General features: G+C 42.2%; 1 long non-coding RNA gene across 1 annotated transcript in view; it reads right to left on the bottom strand.

Annotated features, from left to right (window-relative positions):
- Positions 1–5261: 5261 nt before the first annotated feature.
- Positions 5262–10430, bottom strand: part of LOC310770538 — a 30606-nt gene continuing 25437 nt past the window's right edge. Inside the window, exon 4 of the long non-coding RNA XR_014552247.1 lies at positions 5262–5276. This is a non-coding gene — a long non-coding RNA (uncharacterized lncRNA). The remainder of the gene's footprint in view (positions 5277–10430) is intronic.

The raw sequence follows: 10430 nt of genomic DNA, 5'->3' as shown, positions 1-10430 counted from the left end.
ACTTGCACTTTGACATGCTTTCGAACTGCTAGGTTGGCAGGAGCAGGGACCGAGCAATGGGAGCTTACCACATCGCGGGGATTTGAACCGCCGACCTTCTGATCGACAAGTCCTAGGCTCTGTGGTTTAACCCACAGTGCCACCCACGTCCCTAAAACATATATACTCTGCCATTAAACTATGGTCATGTCCCATTGCTTGTATGGGGAAGGTGTTCACATGTGGGAGATCAACATGCAGCAGTCATGTAACCTGTGTGACTGCAGAAGCAGGTAAAAGATCTACAATACTGCACATACCACAATGGCTGTGTGTGTGTCCAGCCCCCCGACCTCATGCAGAGGTGAAAGTTCAAATAGCTAGAGATTCCATGTGATCCTAGTTGAATTTCACACACACACACCAACAGTGATCCCATGGAAGACAGCAAGTGTCTGAATGAGACCTGGGTGTTTGCTGCGTAATTCAATACCCTTGGGAAGCTGGGCAGTGATGACCAATTACATGATTCTGTCACCCTCAGATGATTCCTGATGTGACTTCCACATCTTAACATGCTAGATTCAGTCATGTTACTTGATCTGATTCTAGTGGAGGATTGAAAACAGAACCCACTGACTCTGGAGCAATTGCTCTCATTCTGATAGCTGTAGATTAACATACTTCTGAACAAACATACAAAGTTGCACTGTGAATTTTTATTCATCCACATTTGATTTAAGTGACTATTAGTTGCAGGTGGTGAACTTACGGCTGGTTATAATTATGTCCAAATATGTCTCATGATTTCCTAGCAGAGGGATTTCAGCTCGGATTATCCCAGCATTTGTTTATTACTGTATTTTAAAATTCTTGTTGGTTTTTTTAATCTTTTGAATATTCTATTACTGTACTTTACTTTCTATTCTGGTTTATTGTTTAGTTATACTGCATTTCCTATTTTTATACAGTGGTACCTCTGGTTACAAACGCTTCGGGTTACAAACGCTTCAGGTTACAGACTCCGCTAACCCGGAAGTAGTACCTCGGGTTAAGAACTTTGCTTCAGGATGAGAACAGAAATTGTGCATTGTCAAGAATGTATAACTTGCTGTTGAAATGGAATACTCAGGATGAAACGGTGAAATCTGCTATGATTAAATGGGCACAAGATGTTGGACACAACATTATGATGGCTGACTGGGAACAGTTATGGACCACAGGTATGAAGTTCACGGCATGTAATGCCTTAAGAGAGAATATAATGAAAATGATATACAGGTGGTACATGACACCAGTCAAGCTTGCGAAAATTTATCATTTGCCTGATAATAAATGTTGGAAATGTAAAGAGACTGAAGGTACATTCTTTCACCTTTGGTGGACATGCCCAAGGATTAAGGCTTTCTGGCAGATGATCTATAACGAAATGAAAAAGGTATTTAAATATACCTTTCTGAAGAAACCAGAGGCCTTTCTCCTGGGCATGGTCGGCCAATTGGTGCCAAAGAAGGATAGAACTTTCTTTATGTATGCTACAACAGCAGCATGAATACTTATTGCAAAGCATTGGAAGACACAAGATCTACCCACCCTAGAAGAACGGCAGATGAAGGTGATGGACTACATGGAACTGGCAGAAATGACTGGCAGAATCCGAGACCAGGGAGAAGAGTCGGTGGAGGAAGATTGGAAGAAATTCAAAGACTATTTACAGAAACATTGCAAGATTAATGAATGTTAGAATGATGTTGGAATGAATTTATGTGATTTTAGCAGAAATGCTACAAAGATTTAGGAAAAATAGACTGTTAGTTGGTGAAAGGAGGGAAAGTAAAGTTATATTAATTTTAAGATAAATTTACAGGACAAAAATTTGAAAAGAGGGAAAGGATTTGCTGAAATGGATAATTGACTTAGAATACAAAAAAGGGAGGTGTGAGGAGGTCAGGGAAATAAGTTAATGAAAGATAAGTAATGGGAAGATTTGCTGTATTTTTTATTGAATTTTATTTTTTGCTTAATGGATTTCAATTCTCTGTTTTTTCTTTTTGATTTTTCTTTTTTTCTTTTTTGTATTTTATCTTTTCTTGTTTAAAATGAGGTTTTTTTAATTTTTATTGTTGTACTTCTAAAAACTTTAATAAATATCTTATATATATAAAAAAGAGAGAACAGAAATTGTGCAGCGGCGGCACAGCGGCAGTGGGAGGCCCCATTAGCTAAAGTGGTATCTCAGGTTAAGAACAGTTTCAGGTTAAGAATGGACTTCCAGAACGAATTAAGTTCTTAACTAGAGGTACCACTGTATTGTACTGTCTGATGGAGTTGGTTTTCAATGGACATTATAAGCAGCTTTTGGGAGAAAGCTCCTCAAAACGCAGAGTATACATATTTAAATAAGCAAAGCAAAGCAAAGCACAATGACTCAGTGAATCCATAAAGAAAATGATGACTAAGCCTACTTGAGGTGTGAGAGCTCTTTCCAGGATAGTTTGTGGTTCTGTTTATATATGCATTTCAGCCAGGTAATGCTACAATTCAACAGAGATGCACTGAGGCTGCAAGAAGTGAGATTTTAACTTGCTTTCAGATCGTACCCTTTCTGCCTTTATGCAAAACATGCAAAGAAGTCCTGTAGGGAAATGGAAAGGCTCCAATTTTACATTGTACAGTAAGGTGAAGTCTTACATAATGAGGATAAGCTTTTTTTTAAGATGAAGAAGTTGAAGTACTCAAATCCTGAAAGATAAATCCCCATGCCCTTCCCAGTCACCTTTTGCAGGCTGAATGGAATGTTACCATATATAAAATGAAAACCAAAAAGGGAGTGTAAAACACAGAGTAAATAAAGAAGAAAAATACTTACTGCCAGGGCTTTTGACAGTTTGGTTCTATAATTGTTCAGAACAATGGTAACAAAATCTTGCTGAGGTACATAGGCATAGCTGCCATGAAGGTGAACTCCATATAAGATCTCAATATAAGGAAAAAAGAAAATTCAAGTATGCACTGACCCAAACTCCCATGTTGTTGTTGTTACATTTATATCCTGCCTTTCCTTCAAAAACTCAAGGCTGCATACATGGTTTTCCTATTTTCCATTTATCAACTGAACAACCCTGTAAGGTAGGTTAGGTGGAGAGACAGTGACTGGCCCAAGTTCACCAGGCGAACTTCATGAATAAATGAAGATCTGAGCCCTAGTCTCCCAGGTCATTGTCTCTCATTTAGGCTTGCAGATTATCTCCTGATACATTTTTGTAATTTTCTCTCAAGATCAAATCAATACTATTTTGATCCATTGTCGTGGGGCCTCTAAAAGTCGTGTGGCCCATAGGCTACTCTGCCTATTTGCTAATCCAGCACTGTTTGCCTTGCATATGGCAGCTGATGCTAGATCTGCGCTGTTTCTCTCTTTCCATATAAACTATTTATTTTTAAACTGCATCAACATACCTCCTTTTGTCCAATGAGCTCACAGTTCATTCTTTCCCCCATGGAAAAAAAATCATTCATGCCATACTGAAGTAATATCATCATACAGCATTTTTTCATTCTTATGTATAAACAGATATTTGATCTTAAAACCATGTAAAGGACAAACAGACTTCATTTTCAGCAGTTCACACAAGTGTCATTGACTAAAACTTCAAAAGAGTTAACACCAGAAAAATGTTGTTAGTTTTAAAAAAATGATTTTAAATTTGCCAAACTAACAAAAAGTATAGGTTTTGGCAATCCAATGATTCTAAAGGTTACTTTCTAAATTCAGATGTATTAATCATGCTGCAGTGTAGTTCTCTCTCACCCCACAAATATTCCTGTATTTTAATGTCCTATTATTACCTCAGGTTGCACTTACCTTTGCTGTGTTCCAGACCAGCATTCGTTCATGTGCTATGGGGGAAAATATTTCCCTACGTGTGTGTCAATCAGTATTTTACATTGTTCAGTGTGTTTTGGGCTTCCGGATCAGTTGACGGAAGGTAAATTAACTTATTCCATTTCATTCTGCAGGCTTTAGGGAGATCTGAGCTGGATTGTTTACTAAGGTCATGGAAGAGGCTGACCCACAATTTGTGAGCCATCAGCTCCATTATCCTGAGACAGACAAAAAAATCCTCATTACAATGAGTATAAAGCATAGTGTATTTCTTCCATTTAAACTGTAAACACAGAAAAACCGGGTGTGACAGATTGACTTAAAAAGAGGTCATATTGGTGGACAATTTGAGGACAGGGAAGAAATAACTGTCTGTTTTGTGAAGACACACTTGTGGCTCCAAATCCAAATGAGCGCTGTAGGAAAATAGCGCTTGTTAAATGTCCACAGGGATAATATAGAAGCGGCAGAAATTGAGTGCCTGGCGCCCATTATTGGAAAACATGTCTTACACTCATTTTCTTCATCCCTTGAGATAGAATATGGAGAGAGAAAGAAGAAGGAAAAAAAACTTTGACTATTTCTTTCTCTCTCTCCTGGCGCAAAGCCATTCAGAAACTCCTGCAGCACAGAAGCATTACAGAGATAGTGTTACCCTGGAAATATAAATTATTATTAATTTATTCAACTTTTGGCCACTGTTAACCAAATTAGACAAAAACCACCACACCGCCCTCCCTCACTTTCTTTTGCTAAGTAGATATTCTTTCTGGGATTAGCACAAGGCCACCACATTCAAAACTTAGGTCATTTACATATAATTCTGCAAACTTGCAGTGGCCCATGACAGTCTTTGTGGCTCAAATGTTGTTCTTGATCTCAACACCCCTGCCCCAATTTTCATTTCACAGAGGAGGATAAACCCTGCTTTAGATTTACAATGGCTTTGGGATAAAAGTCTTGTCCCCTTGTTTCACACACACACACACACACACACACACACACACACACACACCCCTCAGATATTTCCCTGACTCTCTGAACCTCCTGTCTCCATCTCTAGCCCTGAAATGCCTCCGCTCATTTCTGCCTTCTGCGATAAAGACCGAGAATTACTTTGGAAGTAGTTTCAATTTCCTTCCATTAAGGACAATAATGTTAGTCTTGGCCAGAGAAGTATCTGGAGGCAGAGTTAAGAGTTCAGCGTGTCTCCCTCCCATCTTGTCTTCCCACAATGTGTCGATTCATGCCGCCTCCCCTTCTCATGCGCTCTCCTTTTAAGTAAGTTGTATAGTGCTGGTTTCCAGGAGCCCTCAACAAAACACAGAGAAAACTTCCCAGTGGTTTGGGCTGGAGGTGATCCATTGTTGCGTCTCTGAAAGGGGCAATCTCTTGTTCCTTGGGCTTCATCCTTGATTGGGCAAGAATAAAAATAATCATCCCCATGAAATCAAAGGTTCTCTCTGCCCATGGGAGTAAGGAACAAAGCTGCTTGCTAGGACCAGGCCTCAGTCTCCTTGAATTTGCCTTAACTGCTGGAGGAGCCTTACAGTCAGCATGGGTCTACCCAGTGACCGGCAGCCTTCTTAATACAGAGGTCACTTGTGCTTTCAAGCGTTATTGAACAAACAAACCCCTCATGGCTAGAGACTCTTCAGCCTGGACTGCCCCAGGACCATGCAACAGGGTGAAGTGAGAGACAGAGACCAGTCAAAGGCCAATGGGAAGGTGGCAGGCAAGATTCAAATACTACTACTACTACTACTACTACTACTACTACTACTACTACTAATAATAAAAATGCAATATGGACACAGGGCTTTGCACACTCTTCCCATACTCCCAAATGTCTTCTTTCAGCAGTCAGAAACATGTGCTGTCCAGTACCAGCTGCGAGTCATGAAATGGCATCAAGCAGGCCCCTAGCTGCACAAAACCCCAGAGAGCTAGGTACGCCTTCACTTGATATAACACAATAGCATTCTCATCACTCATGGTAGAGGTGGTTTTAGGGTAGTACAACTGGTGTGGCCACACTGTGCACCGGCACTGGGGGTGGGGTGGGGGGACGGCGCTGCAACAGTGATGTAGGACAGAGCACAAGAGGCAGGGAGGGAGCTGGATTTTAGTGTCGCCCAAGGCGCCACAGAAATTTGAGGTCCCCAAATCTGCCACTGAACACGGCTTGCTTGTTTTTTCATAGCAGGAAAGAACAATTTATTATAATTCACACAAGCACTTGCACAGCTATGAACAGGACCGTGTTGCGGTTGACTCCTGCATATAGACAACTAAGGCACACCCCTCCAAATACATGTACCCTCTTCAAAATGATAGGCAGTTTTCACAGAAAGGCTGAAAAGCTGTTCTGTGGGTTTGGGGGTTTTTTTTAATAAAAAAACCCAACCAGGTAGCTGTGTCAGTCTTTTGTAGGGGCAAAAACAGCAAAGATGGGGGGGGGGACACCTTATTATAGTAGACTTTTTTGCAGGCATGAGTCCATTTCAAAAGCTTATGCCAGAAGAAGTTTTTTAGTCTTAAAAATGCCACAAGGCTCATTTTCCCTGCTGCCTGCAACAGACTAACAACACAGTCCTCCTAACAATGTCTACTTAACAATGTTAAGTCTTATATAGTGCAGTGTGTCTAACTCCCAGGTAAATGGGCTAGGATTGCAGCATAACACAGCGAACCCTCTGGAAATGTTTTGTTTTTAAATGAGCTTCTCACCCTTCTAGTATTCATAGTATTTTCATAGATATATATATTTCCATATATTTTGGAAAGGGTAAATTTATTTGGAGAGTATTTCATCCACATGTCAGACAGGTGCTCATGTTAGCTTTCATGTTGAAACAATATTCTTTTGTTGCTTTTAGTGGGGTGTGGGTTTTCGGTTTGCTTTTGGGGAGAAACTTTTATGAGATTGTGGTAACACTGCTTATCTGTTGCTGCTTGTTGATGCACACCTGTCAAAGTTCACTTCTGTGCAGCAATATAATACCTATGCCGTTGTACACAAGTTCATCTTAGGTTTTTGTTTCTGGGTGTGTGCATTTTCCTTTTTATTTTTAAAGGATCCGTGGCCCTTGAGCCAAGACAATGTAGAAGTGAAAAGATGCAGCGAGTCCCTGTGGTGGGCTCAACTTAAAGAGCCCTGCAGGGTTAAAGGAGAGAATGTTCAGATTCATCCAAGACCTGAGAAACTTGACATATGTAACCCTTACATGCATTGGGTATAGAAGCCAGAAAATAAAGGTGCCCCCCTAATGAGGTTTTTTTGCGGTTGGGTGAGCGGAAGGGGCTGCTTCAGAAGACTAATAACTGAAAAACCTTCCAGGGCTTTTGTCCGGAGCAATGGCAGGCACTTTCCATCCCTTTTGAGGAAGGGGTGGAAGGGGGAAAAAAGGCAGCCTTTGGGGAGCCTCCCCGAGAGATGTGGGTTTTAAGGGCGACCCAGGTCATACAGAACTAATCAAGCGAAAACAATAATAAAATTAGCCTGACAGTCAGCAAGTATCTGAGAGGACTTTATCAGAAAAAAAGAAAGAAAATTGGGGGGGGGGGAGAAATGGGGAAAGAAAGAAAGAAAAAACTCACTTGGAGCAAATCCGCAAGGTGTCATTGTGCAAATGGGGAGGGCGGGAGGATTAAATTATTTATTCATTGTTAATTTATTTATTTATGTATGTGTAAACGACTTAGCTGCTGCAGGTGCTCAGAGGCGTTTATGAAAAGGCCCAGTTTGAGAGCCAAGGAGAGAATATTGGTCCATTTAACTCATTATTTCCTTTAAGGCGATCAAAACATTGACTTTTATATAGAAGATAGAGACTGGGTTGGGGTGGGTGGGGACACATGTGTGCCGGGACTCATGCAGGGTCTAAGCAACCTTAAGAAGGAAAGCATTTATCTCGCATTCAGGAACTGCAGGGTAGGGAGGCGGGAAAGAGAGAGGAGGCTCAGTGGTGGAGTTTAATGTCCTGCAAATTAGCAAATGAATGCTTATGTCAATAAGCAAAAGAAAAAAGAAAAAAAGGGGGGAGTACCACTAGTTTGTTTAAACAGATTATTAAAAGAAAGCGTCTTGGCAATATGCAGAAAATGTGTTGTTGTTGCTGCTTTTCTTCCTATTCTTTAGTAAAGAACAGCTACAGTTTTTACTTAAGACGCTTGTCCTCATGTGATCTTGAACATAGATGACATATTTCCAGGGCTGAAACCTAAGAAGCATCCACTGGCTGTTCTTGGGAACATGCTTGCTATTTAAGAGGCTGAATCCAACAAGTTAACAACAGGTCCCATCCTGTACCCACCTAAAGGTGCAAGAGGACCAGAAGCCTAAAGCGGCCCTGCCATTAGCGTCCCATCGTATTTCCAGAAGGATCTAGATATGTGGGTGCAGAGTGCCGTTATTTTGTTTTCCTCCTATGTTTATGGTATTTCAAAGTGTCATCTCATGTTTCTGTGACCCAGCAGAGCATGCCGCAGTGGGGATGCTGTGTAGGACATGACCCTGGGAGGGAAAGGAACAAGGCATCTCAGCATGGAAGGGGTGAGGAGGCACAAGGCAAGAAGTCAAGTCTCTCAGAAAAAGCATCACCACATCAAGTTAATGCCTGGTGAGGAGGGGATCCTGCTGCTTTTGTGTACTTCTCTAAAGAAAGACAGGAAGCCCAGAGAATTATGTGCCACAAGAGACTCTTAATTAAGCAGCAGAACAGGATATTGCTGAATAAGGAGGTGCTAATTAGATATGGCTCACCAAAGCAAAGCTGGGAAGGAGTGCTGTTGTGTTCTGTAGCAGCAGGGCAAGGAAAACTGCTATTGTACCTCAGGGACTAATTGGCTTAAAGTGGCACAAGCTTTCCTAGACAACTGCCTGCTTCAACGGTTAAAAGGAACTGCAGATGTAAGCAACCTAAGGACCGTGGGTTGATTTCAGGTGGTTTTTCCAGCCCCCTTGTAAAATGGCCACCCCTACCACTTTCTCTGAGGTAATAGTGATTTGTTATCATATGGGATGCGGGTGGCGCTGTGGTCTAAACCACAGAAAGCACTGTTTAAAAGCACATCAAAGTGCAAGTAGATAAACAAGTACTGCTCCGTCAGGAAGGTAAAAGGCGTTTCTGTGCGCTGCTCTGGTTCGCCAAAGGTGGCTTGTCATGCTGGCCACATGACCCGGAAGCTGTCTGCGGACAAATGCCTGCTCCCTCGGCCTATAAAGCGAGATGAGCACGCAACCCCAGAGTCATCCGCGACTGGAGCTAACCGTCAGGGGTACCTTTACCTATCATATGGCAGCGGGGAGAGAATGAAGCAATACAGAGAAAAGCCTTTGCAGGTCCTGGGACCCACATTGCCAACCACTGAAGAAAGGGACTAAAAAGGTAAAGTGTACGGAACGTGGTTAATGTTGACAGTTACTGGTATAACACAAGGAGTTATAGGCTGGCAGTAGCTTGCCCTCACCTAGCCAGGGCCAAACCAACAAGGCTGGGAGGCTGCCTGCTCATGATGGGGTTACACTTCCTCTGAAGGACATAGCTTGTGGGTACTCCTGGACAGAGTTGTCAACTTGAATAAAATATGGGGGCGGGGGACAGGTAAGCCCCGCCCTGCATAATTGATCACATGATGCGACACATGCACACCATTTGAATGGCAATGCCCATTAATGTTTTTGTGGGCAGGCCCCTCAAATATTTTATGGGCGGGGGCCAAAGGGTCCTCAGCCCCTAAGAGTTGGCTCCTATGCTCCTGGATCCTCTGCTGTCGGTTGAGGCTCAGATGGCCTCAGTGGCATGGAATGCCTTCCATCAGCTTCAGCTGATGGCCCAGCTACACTCCTATCTGGACAGATAGGGATAGGGACAGATAGCCCAATTTCTGTAGTTTATTATCCAGTAAGCTCTAGTTTGGATTACTGCAACATGTTAAATGCAGGGCTCCTCTGAAGATGGTTTAGCTGGTCAGAGTTCGGCGGCCAGGTTGCTCACTGGGCCAAAACTGTTTGAACATATTACACCAATCCTGGCCTGACTGCACTTGCTGCTAATCATTTTCTGGGCCAAATTCAAAGCGCTTGTGTTGACCTATAAAGCCTTAAATGGCTCAGGACCTCAAGGACAGCCTCTCCCCATATAAACCATCCCATACTCTGTGTTCATCACTTTCTTCATGTGCCTCCTCCTTGTGACGTCTGGAGGGTGGCAACACGAGAACAGGCCTGCTCTGTAGTGGCTCCCCATTTGCGGAATACTCTCCCCAGGGAGGTTTGCCTGGCAACTTCATTAAATATATATTTTAGGTGCCAGGTGGAAACGTTCCTCTTCAACCAGGCCCTTGGCTGATTAATATTCTACAGCCTTTAAAATGTGTTTGTTGGAAGGGGGAGTGTTTATTGTTTTGCTGCTTTGTTTTAATTATTTGTTTGTTTTTATCTTGTATTTTATTTATGTGAAATGCCCTGAGATCTCAAGATGAAGGGCAGTATATAAATCAAACAAACAAACAAACAAACAAACAAGGCTAGTTCCACATACAGAGCATTGCAGAAATCCAA

Source organism: Podarcis filfolensis (assembly GCF_964270895.1).
Source record: "Podarcis filfolensis genome assembly, chromosome: 9".
NCBI lineage: Eukaryota > Metazoa > Chordata > Lepidosauria > Squamata > Lacertidae > Podarcis > Podarcis filfolensis.
Note: the sequence above shows the minus strand (reverse complement) of the source record. Positions and strands in the feature narration are given on the sequence as shown.